General features: G+C 37.7%; 1 protein-coding gene across 2 annotated transcripts in view; it reads right to left on the bottom strand.

The window, feature by feature from the left end:
* RpL10 (ribosomal protein L10) overlaps positions 1-15695 on the bottom strand; it is a 208065-nt gene that overhangs the window by 52216 nt on the left and 140154 nt on the right. Inside the window, exon 1 of one of the 2 annotated variants that reach the window (XM_070995723.1) lies at positions 4389-4392. The exons of the other annotated variant lie outside the window; for it this stretch is intronic. The gene's annotated coding sequence lies outside the window, so the exon portion shown is untranslated. Of the gene's footprint in view, positions 1-4388; positions 4393-15695 lie in introns of those variants that run through there. 2 annotated transcript variants of the gene reach the window in all.

The following is a 15695-nucleotide window of genomic DNA, read 5'->3' as shown; positions in this document are numbered from 1 at the left end:
TGTGACATTTTTTATACCCGTTACTCGTAGAGTAAAAGGGTATACTAGATTCGTCGGAAAGTATGTAACAGGCAGAAGGAAGCGTTTCCGACCCCATAAAGTATATATATTCTTGATCAGGATCACTAGCCGAGTCGATCTAGCCATGTCCGTCTGTCCGTCTGTCCGTCTGTCCGTCTGTCCGTCTGTCCGTATGAACGCTGAGATCTCGGAAACTATGAGAGTTACAATACTGGGATTAGGCACGCAGATTCCTGAGATTCCTGCGCAGCGCAAGTTTGTTTCAGTAGAGTGCCACGCCCACTCTAACGCCCACAAACCGCCCAAAACTGTGGCTCCTACAGTTTTGATGCTAGAATAAAAATTTTAACTGAAATGTAATGTTCTCATCAATACCTATCGATTGACCTAAAAAAAGTTTGCCACGCCCACTTTAACGCCCACAAACCGCGAAAACCTGTGACGCCCACAATTTTTATGCTAGATAAAAAATTTTAACTGAAATGTATTCGTCTCGTCATTACCTATCGATTGACTCAAAAAAAAGTTTGCCACGCCCACTTTAACGCCCACAAACCGCAAAAACCTGTGACGCCCACAATTTTCATGCTAGATAAAAAATTTTAACTGAAATGTATTGGTCTCGTCAATATCTATCGATTGATCCAAAAAATTTGCCACGCCCACTCTAACGCCCATAACGCTTAATTCTGTATACCGCCGGTAGGTGGCGCATTTTAATCTCGCTTTGCTGCTTGCATATCTCCATTTAGCTGAGTAACGGGTATCTGATAGTCGAGGTACTCGACTATAGCGTTCTTCCTTGTTTTTTTTTAATTTGAATCCTAAACTCAATAAAAATTTTTTATTGCACTCCGTTAATGGGATTTGTTTTTGTTGTCGCCGCCGTCGTTGTTGTTGTCGAGTAGCTAATCTGGTCAGCGTTGGTGAAGCGAGTGAGGGAGAATTGAGTGATAATGCCTTTTTATAGACGTTGTTGTTGTTGTTGTTGTTGTATATAATCATTTTTTTTTATATTGGTTTTAAATGTAATCTTATTGTAATTCTTTCACCGTGAAAATTAATCAGATTACCGTCTTGATCACAGATTTTTAAAGTTATCGAATGTATTTCTTTTGTGTTTACTGGTAGATATATAACATTTTGTGGTACCTCAGTTATTTTATGTCCAGGACTAACGACAAGCGCAAACTGATGTAGTGTGTGTGTTGTTTCGTTGTTTATATATGTACTATTTATAATATTGCATTGTACACAAATGGTATTAATTTATGTGATATCAATTGCCTTATCAGAAGTATGTAATATATTAGGGCTTAATATATTCGAAGTGAATCCCAATAAAGAGCCGATTGACTTTTCCTTATTGAAATATATTTCATCAGTTGCAGAGAAAATTTCTGATTGCAAAGTGTTATAGTTTGGAACTAGATAGAATTTGGGACTTCCGTCGGTCTCATTCTGTGTTAACTTTCTATATTTTCGTGTCAATAGATCATTAATATCGCTGATTTCATAGGAACCTACGGGGATTTTTATCAAATGTTTACCAATATGAAATAAATTATTGTCTACGTCAACGTTTGGAATCGAATTATAAGTGTCCAGACTGATTAACGCACACTGATAGTTCTGATCAAGTTCAATTGGAGGAAAATAACCTGCAACAAGTACTGACGTATTGCCTGTTAGTGTTAATGTTATCGACATCTTAACGGTTCGGGAGGTAATACACATATATAGTATGCTGTGTGTGTGTTTACAAATCAATCCAGGAATTATGCTCTGATGAGAATCCTAACCATTTAACGTATGCTCCACCATTTCGACGTCTAATAACCTTCTTCACTAGATATGTATCGGGAAATTTAGTTTTCATCAGCTCATATTCGTAAAATCCTCCCTTAATATCATTTCCCTGATAATCTTTCAATATATACGTAATGGGATTGGTATTTTGTATCCGTTTGATTTGGAATATCTCAGTTGTCCAGTTTGGAGTATAACCTTTTTCGAACACATGTATGTATTTACTTATTCGCACAAAATCGTCAATTTTGAATTTTGGTTTATGAGTGATTTTCAGATGATTGTAAACGGTTTGGAGGAGTAATTCTTCATTTAGAAAACTTACATCGTTTGCCGCCATCAGAATTGTTTTATGGTATGTGTTATTATATTTAGCAATCAACGCCTTATAGATATTAATCCATTTGTAGCTACCTTGATAGCTGAACTCTTTCCACATCATATTTTTGATGGTTCTATTAACTCGTTGAACGATGCTGGCTTTTAAAATACTATACGTTGAATAATGATTAATATGATTTAATTTCATCAGATTTTGAAATGTCTGTTGAACTAATAAGCTTTTTTATTAGTTGTTGCTAAATTAAAATACGAATTTCAGGTTGCTTTAGGCTTGTTAACAATTTATTAGCGAGAGAGAGTACAGCAGGCGAGACGAGAATGCGTTTTATGTCGAGATCAGAATTCGTACTGATTTACAAAGGGACAGCCAGCCGAAAGCTGGGCCGAAAAATGCAAGTACACAAAAGACGAGAGAGCTAGATAAAGAGAGCTACCTTTCGCGATGCCATTAATATAAGAGATCGAATTAAGAAGTTAGTTGGCTGCTGCGGCTGCGTGACCCGACATACTCCCCCCGTTGGAAGCCTGGGCTTCAACATTATCCCTAAGGGGTAGCAGACACAGCTTGTTTACTGCTCGCTTTGTCACTCCTGATGCTGTCTTCAGAACGAAGAGAAGCTCGATCACTCTGGCGAGGGTCCACTTCATGGGAGGCAAGTTTTCGTCCTTAACCAGAACTAAGTCATCGACAACCAGGCCAGGTTTTGGGGTGCGCCACTTGGAGCGCTGTTGTAGCAATGTTAGGTGTTCTTCCTTCCATCGGGACCAAAAGATCTGCTGCAAGTAAGCCACGCGTTGCCATCCATCCAAGCGATTGAAGTTAAGACTGGTCACATCCGGCTCGACGAAAGAAGAAGGCGGACCACCATTCAAAAAATGTGCTGGGGTTAATACATCCAGATCAGCTGGGTTTTCTGAAATCGAGACTAATGGTCGAGAATTAACAACCGCCGAAATGTGACACACCAGGGTCCGCAACTCCTCAAAGGCTAAAACAGCAGTGCCAACAGCGCGGTAGAAATGATGCTTAGCGATCTTCACAGCCGCTTCCCAAAGACCGCCAAAGTGTGGCGACCTAGGAGGAATGAAACACCAATCAATAGCCTCAGCTAGGCAAAAGTCCAATGTAGCTCTCTGATGATCACTGCTGAGGAAAAGACGCCTTAGTTCGAGCAGCTCATTGCGAGCTCCAACAAAGATGGTTGCATTATCAGACCAAATCTGCCGCGGCCTTCTTCTAGTGCATATAAATCGTTTGAGGCCATGTAGAAACGATACCGTAGAGAGATCCTTGACCAACTCCAGATGAATAGCCTTCGTGGCGAAGCAAATGAAGACACGAACGTAGCATTTTACTGGAGGCTTGCTTCGCACCTCTGACTTGTAGAGAAATGGCCCGCAAAAGTCAATGCCAGTGACTTCGAATGCATGAGATCCATCAAGTCGTTCCTTTGGAAGATCCGCCATTATATGCTCCACTACTCGAGGCTTCATTCGAAAGCATCTAATGCATTTGTTTACCGCCTTCATTACCGTCTTTCTCCCCCCAATAGGCCAATATTGGGATCGAATTATGCCAAGTAATGCCCGTGGCCCAGTGTGCAGATTGCGTTCATGAAAGTGAGTAATAATGGCAATAGTGACCGAATGACTCCGTGGTAATATAATTGGATGACGCCCATTAAAATCCAGAGAAGAATTCCTCAGCCGGCCATCCACTCTAAGAAGCCCAAATTGGTCAATGAATGGCGAAAGAGATGCGAGCGAGCTGGAGGAGTGCACCATTCCCTTTGACTGCAATGATTTGATGTCATCCCATAAATGTGAGCGCTGGACAAGACGAAGCAACAGCAGCGTACCGCCTTGAAGGTCAGACACCGTGAGCGTAGGGCGATGGATGCGATTACTAAACTTATAGACGTATGCGAAAACTCTTTGAAGGGCAGCAAAGGAATTGGCAAATTTGGAACTGGACACTCTGTCTTCATATGGAGATTTTATTAGCAGAATCCTCCGGCGAACCTCAAGCGTTGGCTTTTCAGCAGTGATTGGGGTCGGCCAGTCAGCTTTGGGACCACAGAGGAATTTTGGTCCATGAGTCCAGAGAGGAGACTCGTTGAGCGAATAGCCTGAGGAACTGGCCGCCGATCCATCAAAAACTACGCGAAGCTTTGTAGTGGAGCTATCTTCCTTTATGACGCAATGATGAGGCAAGAAATATCGGCACAACCCGATGTCAGCGGCAGAAACTGATGACATATGTCCTAGATCGAGATATTCTTTTATGAATGCTGCATATTGAGCCTTCAAAGATGGCTGACGATTCAACTTTCTCTCTAGGGACAAAAATCTTCGATAAGCTTGCTGGTAGGACTCTCCCAAAAGATCTAGATTAAACTTGGCAGGCAGCCGAACAGAATAATCACCAGCTGGCAAACGATTGACGTGTCTTACGAAATGTGCTTCACAGTCCAATTCTTCCTTAGTAGCGCGTACAATTGGCTCGGCGCAGCTTTCCACTTCCCAAAATCGTCCAAGAAGATCATCTAACCGATCGAAACTATTCTCTCTACTAGCGAGAAGTTCATCTTGAGACGACATTAAAACCGAGCCATCGGAAAGGCCATAGCCTCCAAAAACAACCCAACCCAGACGCGTCTTTTGAATTAGGGGTAATCCAGGTGGGAGCTTGATTTGGCCAACGCACAACATCTCGAAAAAGAGGCTGGCTCCGATTAAAAGATCCACCCGCTGGGGAGCATAAAACCTTGGGTCAGCTAACTGTATATTTTTGGGTATGTTCCAGCTGCCAATGTCGACGTTGAAGCTAGGCTGTCGCTCTGTTATGTTCGGAGCAATCACCGCGGTAATGTTGGCCGAGTATTCGGAAGTTCGGGACTGAATCGTAATATTGACCGAGTGACCGTCCGTCACAAAACTGGAATCTCCAACTCCAGTTACAGATGCTGAGGATTTTACTTTCTTTACTTGAAGCTGATTTGCGAATCGGGACGTTATTAGATGCAGTTGGGAGCCCGAATCGAGTAGAGCTCGACAGGGAACGAAAACCCCAGAACGGTTTTTTACTAAAATGCTAGCCGTTGCTAAGAGCACAATATCATTACTAAATTCCTGTGCAATAAGAGCAGTCGAAGTGGAAGGCAGTGCAGAGGGTGAAGCAGAAGGAAGTGCTTCTAGAAGCTGTGCTCCTTCTTGTGAAGGAAAAGAAGGTGAGTTACCCAGGTGAAGCAGGGTGTGGTGCTTAGATCCGCATGAACGACAACTACTAGAGTTGCATTGCCGAACTTGATGACCAACCTTAAGACAATTTATGCAAAGACCGAGCCGCTTCGCTTCTTGAAACCTATTCGCAGGAGACAGGATTTTAAAATTCTGACAATAAGAAATGGAATGCCCTGTATCATTACAGAATATACAAATCCAGGGGTTAGCGTTCGAGGCAACAAATGCTGATCTACGCGCATTGGGTATTCTGTTACTTCCCACCTGATTGCCCGGCGTATAGTTTGCCATGGCGAAATCCATAGTCTCCAACGTCCTGCATCGCTGCTCCAGAAATGATGCCATTGACTCCCACGTAGGAATTAAATTGACGAAGGCAGGGTCCTCTAAACGCTCTTCCCACTTTGCCTGACTTGCCGGATCCAACCTTTGGAACAGGACTTGGACGATGATGCATCCTGCGATTTGTTCTGTCGTGCCCAGTCCCTTGAGAGCACGAATGTGAGCATTGAATTTATCGGACAGATCCCGAAGTGTCGAGACGGAACCACTCTGCACCGCCTTTAGTCCCAGGATCTCAATAATGTGTGCCTGAAAAACCAAACGTCGATTATCAAATCTATTTTTCAGCAAATCTAAAGCAATTGCGTAGTTGCCATCCGAAATTTCCAATGAGCGAATAGTTTCCAACGCTGCGTCCCTCAGGCATGATCGTAGATGCTGCAGCTTTTCTACGTTGGTGAGGTCCGGATGACTGTCTATGATCGTGGTAAACATAGAATAAAAGTCAGACCAATTTGCATAACCTCCTGCGAATTTTGGAAGCTCCAGTGGGGGCAGCAATGCTGCCCTATGTCGAGGCTGACGCTGCTGGGGGCCGAAAACTCCCGGAGTGATGCCGTCAGCAAAAGTTGAATGCGAAAGAAGCTGTGAGGTGCGCTTTGAAATTTCGGATCGAACCGATGACTTCAGAGTTACGAGAATGTCATCAAATTTCTCACTTAAATCACTTTCAATTTCCTCTAAATCCAACTCTTCGAGCTCACCGAGCACCTTTTTAAATGACTCTTGAAGCTCATCAATCAACTCTAACCTCACATGAAGACCGGATTCGTCGCATGAAGTTAACGCCGCACTTGATAGGGAATCCACTAAGCGCTCCACTCTATTAAATAAAGCCGTTGCCTTGCGCTTTAAAAATATTGCCCTGTTTGCATCAGCGGTAACATCTCCAAAAGCTCCCGTAGGCATGGCTACAACAACAACAGCAGACGAAATGAACGAAATTCGGCTCCAGCGGGAAGATGAGCGCAAAGCAAACGAGGGAATAACAGCCCGTTACTTGGCTATGTACGCTTCTATGTATAGCTGATTTTGCGCCTTATATGTAAATTTCCGCAATCACCAACTGCTATTTATTTATAGCGCTCACTGCATTTAAGGCCTTATGATTGTTGCTCCGCCAATGCACCGCAGCAGCAAGAATGAAAAAGTCAATAAATAGACTTATATGATTTGCACTTAGTATTATTTATGCACAAATCACGTCGGGGTCACCAATGTTGAACTAATAAGCTTTTTTATTAGTTGTTGCTAAATTAAAATACGAATTTCAGGTTGCTTTAGGCTTGTTAACAATTTATTAGCGAGAGAGAGTACAGCAGGCGAGACGAGAATGCGTTTTATGTCGAGATCAGAATTCGTACTGATTTACAAAGGGACAGCCAGCCGAAAGCTGGGCCGAAAAATGCAAGTACACAAAAGACGAGAGAGCTAGATAAAGAGAGCTACCTTTCGCGATGCCATTAATATAAGAGATCGAATTAAGAAGTTAGTTGGCTGCTGCGGCTGCGTGACCCGACAATGTCTTATTGAAAAATTCTTTACCATCATCTGTTTGTAAGTTTTTCGGTTTTCTTTGTGCATCATCGAAAATGCTTTTCATACTCTTTGTGACGCTGTCTCCTGTTTTGTTTTTAATAGCAACAGCCCATGCTTGCTTCGAAAACGTGTCAATAACAGTTAAAAGATAACGATATCCCTTATTATATAATTGATAGGGTATCATTTCAACTAAATCGGCTTGCCATAAATCATCTATCCCCTTCATTATCACACGTCGTCTGATAAAATTTTTTCGTCCTTGTCTATGCAACTCTTGGTGAGTTGTCTTTTATCCGCATTCAAGTTATTGTTGTTGTTGTTGCTGTCACTCATTTTGTTTTATTGTATTGTCAATATATTTAACAACAATGGGGAACTGTACTTTAATTTTTTTCACCTCATCCGTAGGTAGCTGTGTAGAGAGTAATTTAAAGAGAACGTCCTCAAGCCGTTGAATATTTTCTTCTAATCGCTCTATATACTTAGTATAAATATCTTGAGAGTAGTCCTCTAGAGCTAATTTTATAAGATTCGCACTTTCACTGACCTCTGATTGAAGGTTTGTTTCCAATGTAATTATTTTGCTTTTTAAAATATTTATGCTCTGTCTCAAGCTGCTTAAATCAATATCCGTTTTCTCTTGTCGATTTAAAATATATTTTTTTAGACTTGCTCCTCCTACTCCTCCTCCTCCTCCTCCTACTCCTCCGGACGACAAGCTTTCACCAAATTTATTAATCTGATTCATTTTATTATATTTGCCTCTCTAAGCTCTTCAATAATGGATATAATTTCGTTTTTGTGATTGGTATTTCCAGCACTCTCGGATGCTAATAGTAATCGTAATCTCTCGATTAATTCATTCGGATCATCCCAATACTTGTATCCTCTATCCTTCTTGGAGTAAGATTTTGTTGTTGCTGCTGCTGCTGCTGCTGCTGCTGTTTGTGTTGTAAGCAAACCTTTACCAATAAGTTGTGTTTTCGGTTTGAATAGATTTTTTATAATATGCTGATACTTAAATGATTTAGACCCCTTAACTTGTGAACTATTCTGATATTTTCGTTTGTGTGCGTTTGTTCTTAACAGAATATCTCGATAATTTTTCAAGTCCAGATTTGAATAATGCGCGGGCTTCGTGTGAAATAACAATTGAAATAGACCAGGAGTCAATTTCCATTTTTTCTTATCAATAATAATTGTATTATTATTATATTTCAATTTACTATTGGCAAAATACCATTCACCATTTTCTTTTATATTCAGACCATACAACATGTACAATTGTTTTTGACTTTTTAAGAGCTGAATATTATGCAAAAACGGTGATTTCTTGATCGAAACTTTTCTCTTGATTGCAATTTGTTTTTCCTTTTTGATCACATTGTTGTTGTTTTGTTGCTGTTGTTGTTGTTGTTGTTGTTGTGGCTGTTGTTTTGTCTTGTTATATCTTGGATATCTGGGTCCATTTATCAAAAAACTTTTCTCAAGCATAGAATCTCTTTTTTCGATTAATTTTAATCTTTTATTAGAGGAAGAAGAAGAAGAAGACTGAGGCAGAGGTAAATTTTCTGTGTGAGCACTTCGTTTTTTTTGTGTGTGTGTGTATGATCTCGGTATAAAATTTATAATGTTCGATGACGATGCCTGTGCTGTTTTTTTAAATCTATTAAATTTGGGACCATTGACCTTACGACTTTTTTCAAGCATAGAATCTCTTTGTAGCAGATTAAAAGGTAATTTGAATCTCTTGTTATTAGTCTGGACTGCTGCTAAAGATAAATTCTCAATGTTAGCATTACGTTTGAGATTTTTAAAAAGACTTAATTTTAAATCATAATCATCATCATCATCATCAACAGCAGCAGCAGCAGCAGCAGCAGGGAGAGCTGGGGGGGCAGGGGGAGCAGGAGGGAGAGGGAGAGGGAGAGCAGCAGATGTACTACTACTAACTACTGCATTGTGGTCATCATCGTTCCCCCGTTTTAGTGTGTGTGCAGGACTGTTTTTTCTAATAAATTAGAGTATTTTGCTCTTTGACTATCCAAAAATGAAGTATAGTCTGATAGGATATCGTTGGAAGTATCTATCAAGTCGGGTGGGTTGTTGTTGGTTATTGGAAAACTCGTTATTTGCGGACGATTAAATTCCATATCAAACACATTAGCATCATCATCTTTAGCAGCAGCAGCAGCAGCAGCATCCTCATGCTGGATGTTTCTTCGTTGATAAGGTCTTCTTTTCCTTCTGTTTGCATTATAGGATTTAAATTTTCTCACTTTTATCTCCAAATCGTTGTTTGTGTTGTCGGTGTTGTCTAGTCTTCTTCGCATAACCCTCTTTGGAGAGTATCGTCTTTTGTGTTTAAGAATTTCAACATGTTGTTGTTGTTGTTGTTGTTGTTGTTGCTGCTGCTGTTGTTCTCCTTCTCGAAGACCTCGATGCTGATGATCATCATATTTTATCAGTTCAAGCTTATTATTGTTGTTGTTGTTGTTGTTGTTCGAGTTAGTCGGATTCTCAACGTTGTATTTATTTGCCTTCTTGTTCTTTTTTAGAAAATTTTCCGCAATCACATTCAAAGGTTTTGTAATTGGTTTAAAGGTATTTTCCAGCATATTAATTCGATCTATTTCATTCGACTTCATGCTCTTCAATTTCTGTGACAACAACAATCTGGTTTGAATCAGATCATCCAACACTTTAGTCTTATTTTTTGATTTCACCATTGCTGCTGTGGTTGTTGTTGTTGTTGTTTGTTTAAAAACCAATTATTTACTAGTAAAATATATGATATTATATATATATATATATATAGCTGATCCAAAGCTGATCCAAAGCTGATCCGAAGTTGATTCAGAGCTGATCCAGAGCTGATTCAAAGCTGATGCCGAGCTGATCCAGAGCTGATCGAGAGATGACGATGATTATAGATGTATAAAACTATCGAATCCTTTTCTATATCGTCCTTTATCAATATCATTATCTTTACTTATGAGAACAAATTCATATTTTTGCTTCCAGCATTCCTCACAAATTTTTATAAATTGCTTAAAAGTCATATCGCCTATAACATGATCATTGTAAATATGTTTAATATTCATTTCATCTTGTTTAAAAATTATAATCAAATTAGCGTTGTCACGTATTAAATGTTTTGGTATTTTTGTATAAGTTTGACATAGATAGAAGGAGTCTATGTGTTTGTGGCGACCCATACAGAAATAATCTCTTATTGCTGTTTGCTTATCACAGATTACGTCATCAAATATCATTATTGAGTGTGGTCTAGCCCTTTCTGGACTGACGACTTTTTCCTTGTCTGAAAACGTGAACATGTGTATCCCCTTAATTGGTTTAATCAATTTCATTAAATATTGATACTTTGGCTGATACAACGATTTTGAATAAATGTATATATTTTGAAATTTAAGTCCATTGGGACTTTCGATCAAACTTATCATTTATTTGTCTTTCCACAATTAGATAGCCCCACAATTAGAGCGCGTATCGAATTCGGTAACAATGGGCTATGTTTAATTTTTCCACTCCTATCCCCCTCACCACAAATTTGATCGACATTTCGAACTTTAATTTGTCTGGTTTGTTTTATAAATCTCATTTTGTTGTTGTTGTTGTTGTTGTTGTGGTTGTTTTATTGGACAAATTTTTACAACTACTAATGAAAATACTATAAATATTTGAGTATATATTTCGTTTTTGTTTAATATACGATTGTCATTGAAACAGAATAGTCATAAACAAAAAACAAAAAAAAAAAAAAGGAAATGCAATAATGCGTATAAATTATAAACATAAATTAAATTCATATCAGTATCGAATTGGTAGTGGACTCGTTAACAACTTGATTAACAAACTACCAATTGAACTTCATTTGCCAGGATATCAATTTTGTGGACCAGGCACAAAACTTGCAGAGCGTTTGAAACGTGGAGACAAAGGGATTAATCCGCTAGATGCAGCGTGTCGAGAGCACGATATTGCATATTCACAATTCAAAGACCTGAAAAATCGTCATCAGGCCGATGATATATTAGGTGATACAGCGTGGGAACGTTTTAAAGCAAAAGATAGCGGTCTAAAAGAACGTTCTGCTGCTTGGCTTGTGACTAACGCTATGAAAACAAAAGTTAAATTCGGTATAGGTATGTCTAAAAACAAATCTCATCGACGTCAACGTAAGAGGAAACCAGCTAGTAATAAAAAAAAACAACGTCGACGTCATCGACAAACAAGAAAAAATCATTCGCAAGCATTGTGAGTCAAACGAAGCGAATTTTGAAACGAAGAAATCCTACGAGTATCGATGAAGCAATTCAGATATCTCAACAATCAATCCCACCTAGTTTTCATCGAGGACAACGAGGACAACGAGGTCGAAGACGAGGTCGACTAGGTCTAGCGAATAATATCTCCAATATTCCGAGGGTGATACCATTACCAAAAATTGGTGCACTTGGTGGTCTTGCTAGTGGTGGATCTGGTGTTGCTAAAGCAATAAACGCTGTCAAAAATGGTAAAGAACAATTAGCCGAAGCGACACGTCATAACCGGTATATGGAATCAATTGCGATGGGAAAAGGACTTTTCCTGAAACCATATAAGAAAGGCTATGGACTATTTTATAAGCCATTTTCAGCAAAAAACTAATAGATATGCTGCCCAAACAAGCACTTACCGATATTGATTTAATTAATTTTGGTAAACAGCATTTTATGCGTGATCGTCTCCCCAAGAAACCATGGACCAACGAATGTGGGATAATAAATTTAGATAACGAAAGCGGTAGTGGCACGCATTGGGTAGCATATTTCAAGAATAGAAATTATAAAGAATACTACGATAGTTTTGGTGATTTGCAACCGCCCATTGAAATTGTGAAATATTTAAAACCACCCATTGAATATAACTATAGAAATGAGCAAAAATTCAATACATATAACTGTGGTCATTTATGCTTAAAATTTTTATTTCGAAAAAATAAAATGTAATATATTTGTATAACAACAACAAATAATTCACTTTTTTTTAATTTTAAGCTTAACTTAGTAGGCTATGTCTCTATGACCCCATGCAAGGGTGTCTATATTATTCTCTTTTATATAGCGCTTATCATCTAAATAGTTTAGGGTGACTTTTGCATACTCTTGCGTCTAAATTTGATGTAATTTCGATTTAAATAGGTACATTGTTCCAACTTGCTTATTTTTTTTATACAAGCAATCTCGAAAATCGTTAATAGTTAATTTTGAGGTCACACTCGCCTTTACTCCTTTAATTTTTTTGATCTCCGTTGTTTCAGCATTATTTATATTAGAGACTTGTATTGAATACATTTTAGCTCTGAGTCCAATAAATTCTTTTATTATATCCCCCCTGCACTCATCTTTCATCATACCTAATTTTTTTTTGTTTATCAATGGTAATTTAAAAACATTATCCTTATCATATTCTGAAGTATCGAAATGCTGATCAATTTCAAAACGAATGTCATCATAAAAATCTATAGTCTTAATATCATAGATAAAAGAATCAGTATCCATATACATTAAATTTATATTTTCTTGATATTTCGGCTTCATATAGTCATAGTGAAAATTGTACATTTTAAATTTTGATAATTCTAGAACGGTGGAGCCAATGTAGACAGGCTTATCTTAGACAACATGCACTTTTTTCATTTGAATTGCAAAGAAATCATCGGCCAATTGCAATATATTCTTAAAATTAAATTTTGAGATAAGTGCTCTAGCTCCCAATTTTTTACCATCACTCTCCCACCTGGACACTAATTTAATTGATTTTCTCTTGTCGACATTCTCCATTGTCTTGCCATAGACTGCATTGTTTAGCAGTTTGAAAAAATTCTTTTCAAAATCATTAACAGCCAATGTTCTGTGATGATTGTTACAATCAATATATTTTTTAAGCCAATCAGATTGATCAAATTGTAATATTCGATGAATTTTCTTTAAAATCAGTCCATGTCGAAGACATTGCTGCAAATTTCTATAGTGAATTATATAATTATATTTGTTTGTCAAGTCTGCAATCAATTTTGATTGTTGCATATTTTTTTTGTTCTGCGAAAAAAATGGTAAATCATTGTGCTGGCTGTGTAAGTTTTCAGTGTATTCCAAATCGACCTCTAAAATATAACCAATTGGTTGATCATCTACGCACGTGTTTAAATCAAAATTTTTAAAATTTCCCTCTTCTGTTTCTTCTAGCCATTTAAAATTTTTATACGGAATAGCTTGTGACATAGCATACCCATATAAATTATTAACATCTAAGTATACAATATAATTTGATTTTTTCTCACAGTCGTAATCGTTATTTCGATATTTGTTATTTGCAATAGAATGACGTTTACTACATTGAACAAGACCACCTCTAATACCTTTCATTATAAAATTATACATATCAATATCTGTGAGTAGTTCTAATTCAATTTTAGTTGTCTTCAACATAGCATCCCACGATAGACCAGGAGTTGTATAATATTGACAAGGATCTAAACTATAGATTTTTTTACATACTGTTCTAAAATTCTCAAAAACATCGCATAGCAACAGCACATCTACCTTCAAATATAAAAATAAATAATCTAATAAATTTGTGCACTCGAAGGCATTCCAAACGTTTTGAGCGTGCTGATAACTCTCTTCAGAACAGTGTCTATCAGTTAATTGGTTATAAAAATTTTCGCGCAACGGTAATTGTGTATCTGACAAGCGTTCAACTGAATTTAAATAGCTATACGGAAATATGCTTTTACGTTTAACCATTTGAAATTTGTTCGGGTCCGTGAAAAATGACTTTATTGTGGTTAGATTTTCTTCTTTTAAATATCTGGCTAAGCTGTCTAAACTGGAAGGCATAAATCTAAATGAATCTAAAAATCGAAGTTCTAACGTTTCATTGGGATTTATATAAAGAGATATATTTGAGATCGAAATATAAAACTCTTTGTTTAGCGAAATTATAGAAATATCACCAGGAATTTCAATTAATTCTCTTACAGATAAATGAGCATCGTATGCCGAGAGATTATGGAAAAATATTGGGAAAAATTTTGCTAATTTATAGTTTAAATTGCAATTATTATGTGCTACACCTCTATATTTGCCTGTTAAGTGACAATGGTATAGAACTCTTTTAGATTGATCAGTGAATAAATTACCGCATATACTACAATTTTGTTCTAAGTCAATTATTTTTTGTTGCTCCATTGATAGCGGATATAAGGGTATCGTTACATTTAAGTGATTTTGATATAACACTAAACAATCATTATATATGCTCTCAACAAAATGTGTTGCACAATCTTCACCATAATATATTCGATATATATCCAAACTATTGTCAAATGAACACTTTATATAATAACTATATGCATACGGTATGTGCTTTTGAATCAAATTTATGTTATCCGAAGTTTTCAGATTCATCCCTTCTAAAATACACTCAAAATCAGCATATGCTACAAAAGGAACATCTAATTGATTTTTTAAATTTTTAAATCTTAAAGTCGTGGTTTCATTTGTGGGCATCTCAGTTATAATTCTATTACACTCCATAATATGTCGTTCCAGTTTGTCGCTATCGTAGAAATGTACAATAGAAAACAGCCATTGCATAGATGAATCTTCCTCGTACTTTTCGTTATTTGTTTGCGAAGTGATCTAATGGAGAAGCAAAGAAATATATATATATTTTTTTTTTTCATTTTCTAATTTAATACTCACTTGGAAATATTTTTAATCCAAGCATAGTGATATTTGTCATCCTTCTCGAGAAGTAGTAGATATATAGTGTGTAAGACGTTGCTAGTTATACCCGTTACTCGTAGAGTAAAAGGGTATACTAGATTCGTCGGAAAGTATGTAACAGGCAGAAGGAAGCGTTTCCGACCCCATAAAGTATATATATTCTTGATCAGGATCACTAGCCGAGTCGATCTAGCCATGTCAGTCTGTCCGTCTGTCCGTCTGTCTGTCCGGATGAACGCTGAGATCTCGGAAACTATGAGAGTTAGGCTATTGAGATTTGGCGTACAGATTCCTGAGCTTCTTACGCAGCGCATGTTTGTTTCAGTAGACTGCCACGCCCACTCTAACGCCCACAAGCCGCCCAAAACTGAAACTCCTACAGTTTTGATGCTAGATAGAAATGTATTGTTCTCATCAATACCTATCGATTGACCTAAAAAAAAGTTTGCCACGCCCACTTAAACGCCCACAAACCGCGAAAACCTGTGACGCCCACAATTTGGATGCTAGATGAAAAATTTTAACTGAAATGTATTGGTGTCGTCAATACCTATCGATTGATCAAAAAATAAATTTGCCACGCCCACTCTAACGCCCATA

This window comes from Drosophila suzukii, chromosome 3 (assembly GCF_043229965.1).
Source record: "Drosophila suzukii chromosome 3, CBGP_Dsuzu_IsoJpt1.0, whole genome shotgun sequence".
NCBI classification, from domain to species: Eukaryota; Metazoa; Arthropoda; class Insecta; order Diptera; family Drosophilidae; genus Drosophila; species Drosophila suzukii.
The sequence above is the reverse complement of the archived record's forward strand: the minus strand, read 5'-3'. Positions and strand labels throughout refer to the sequence as shown.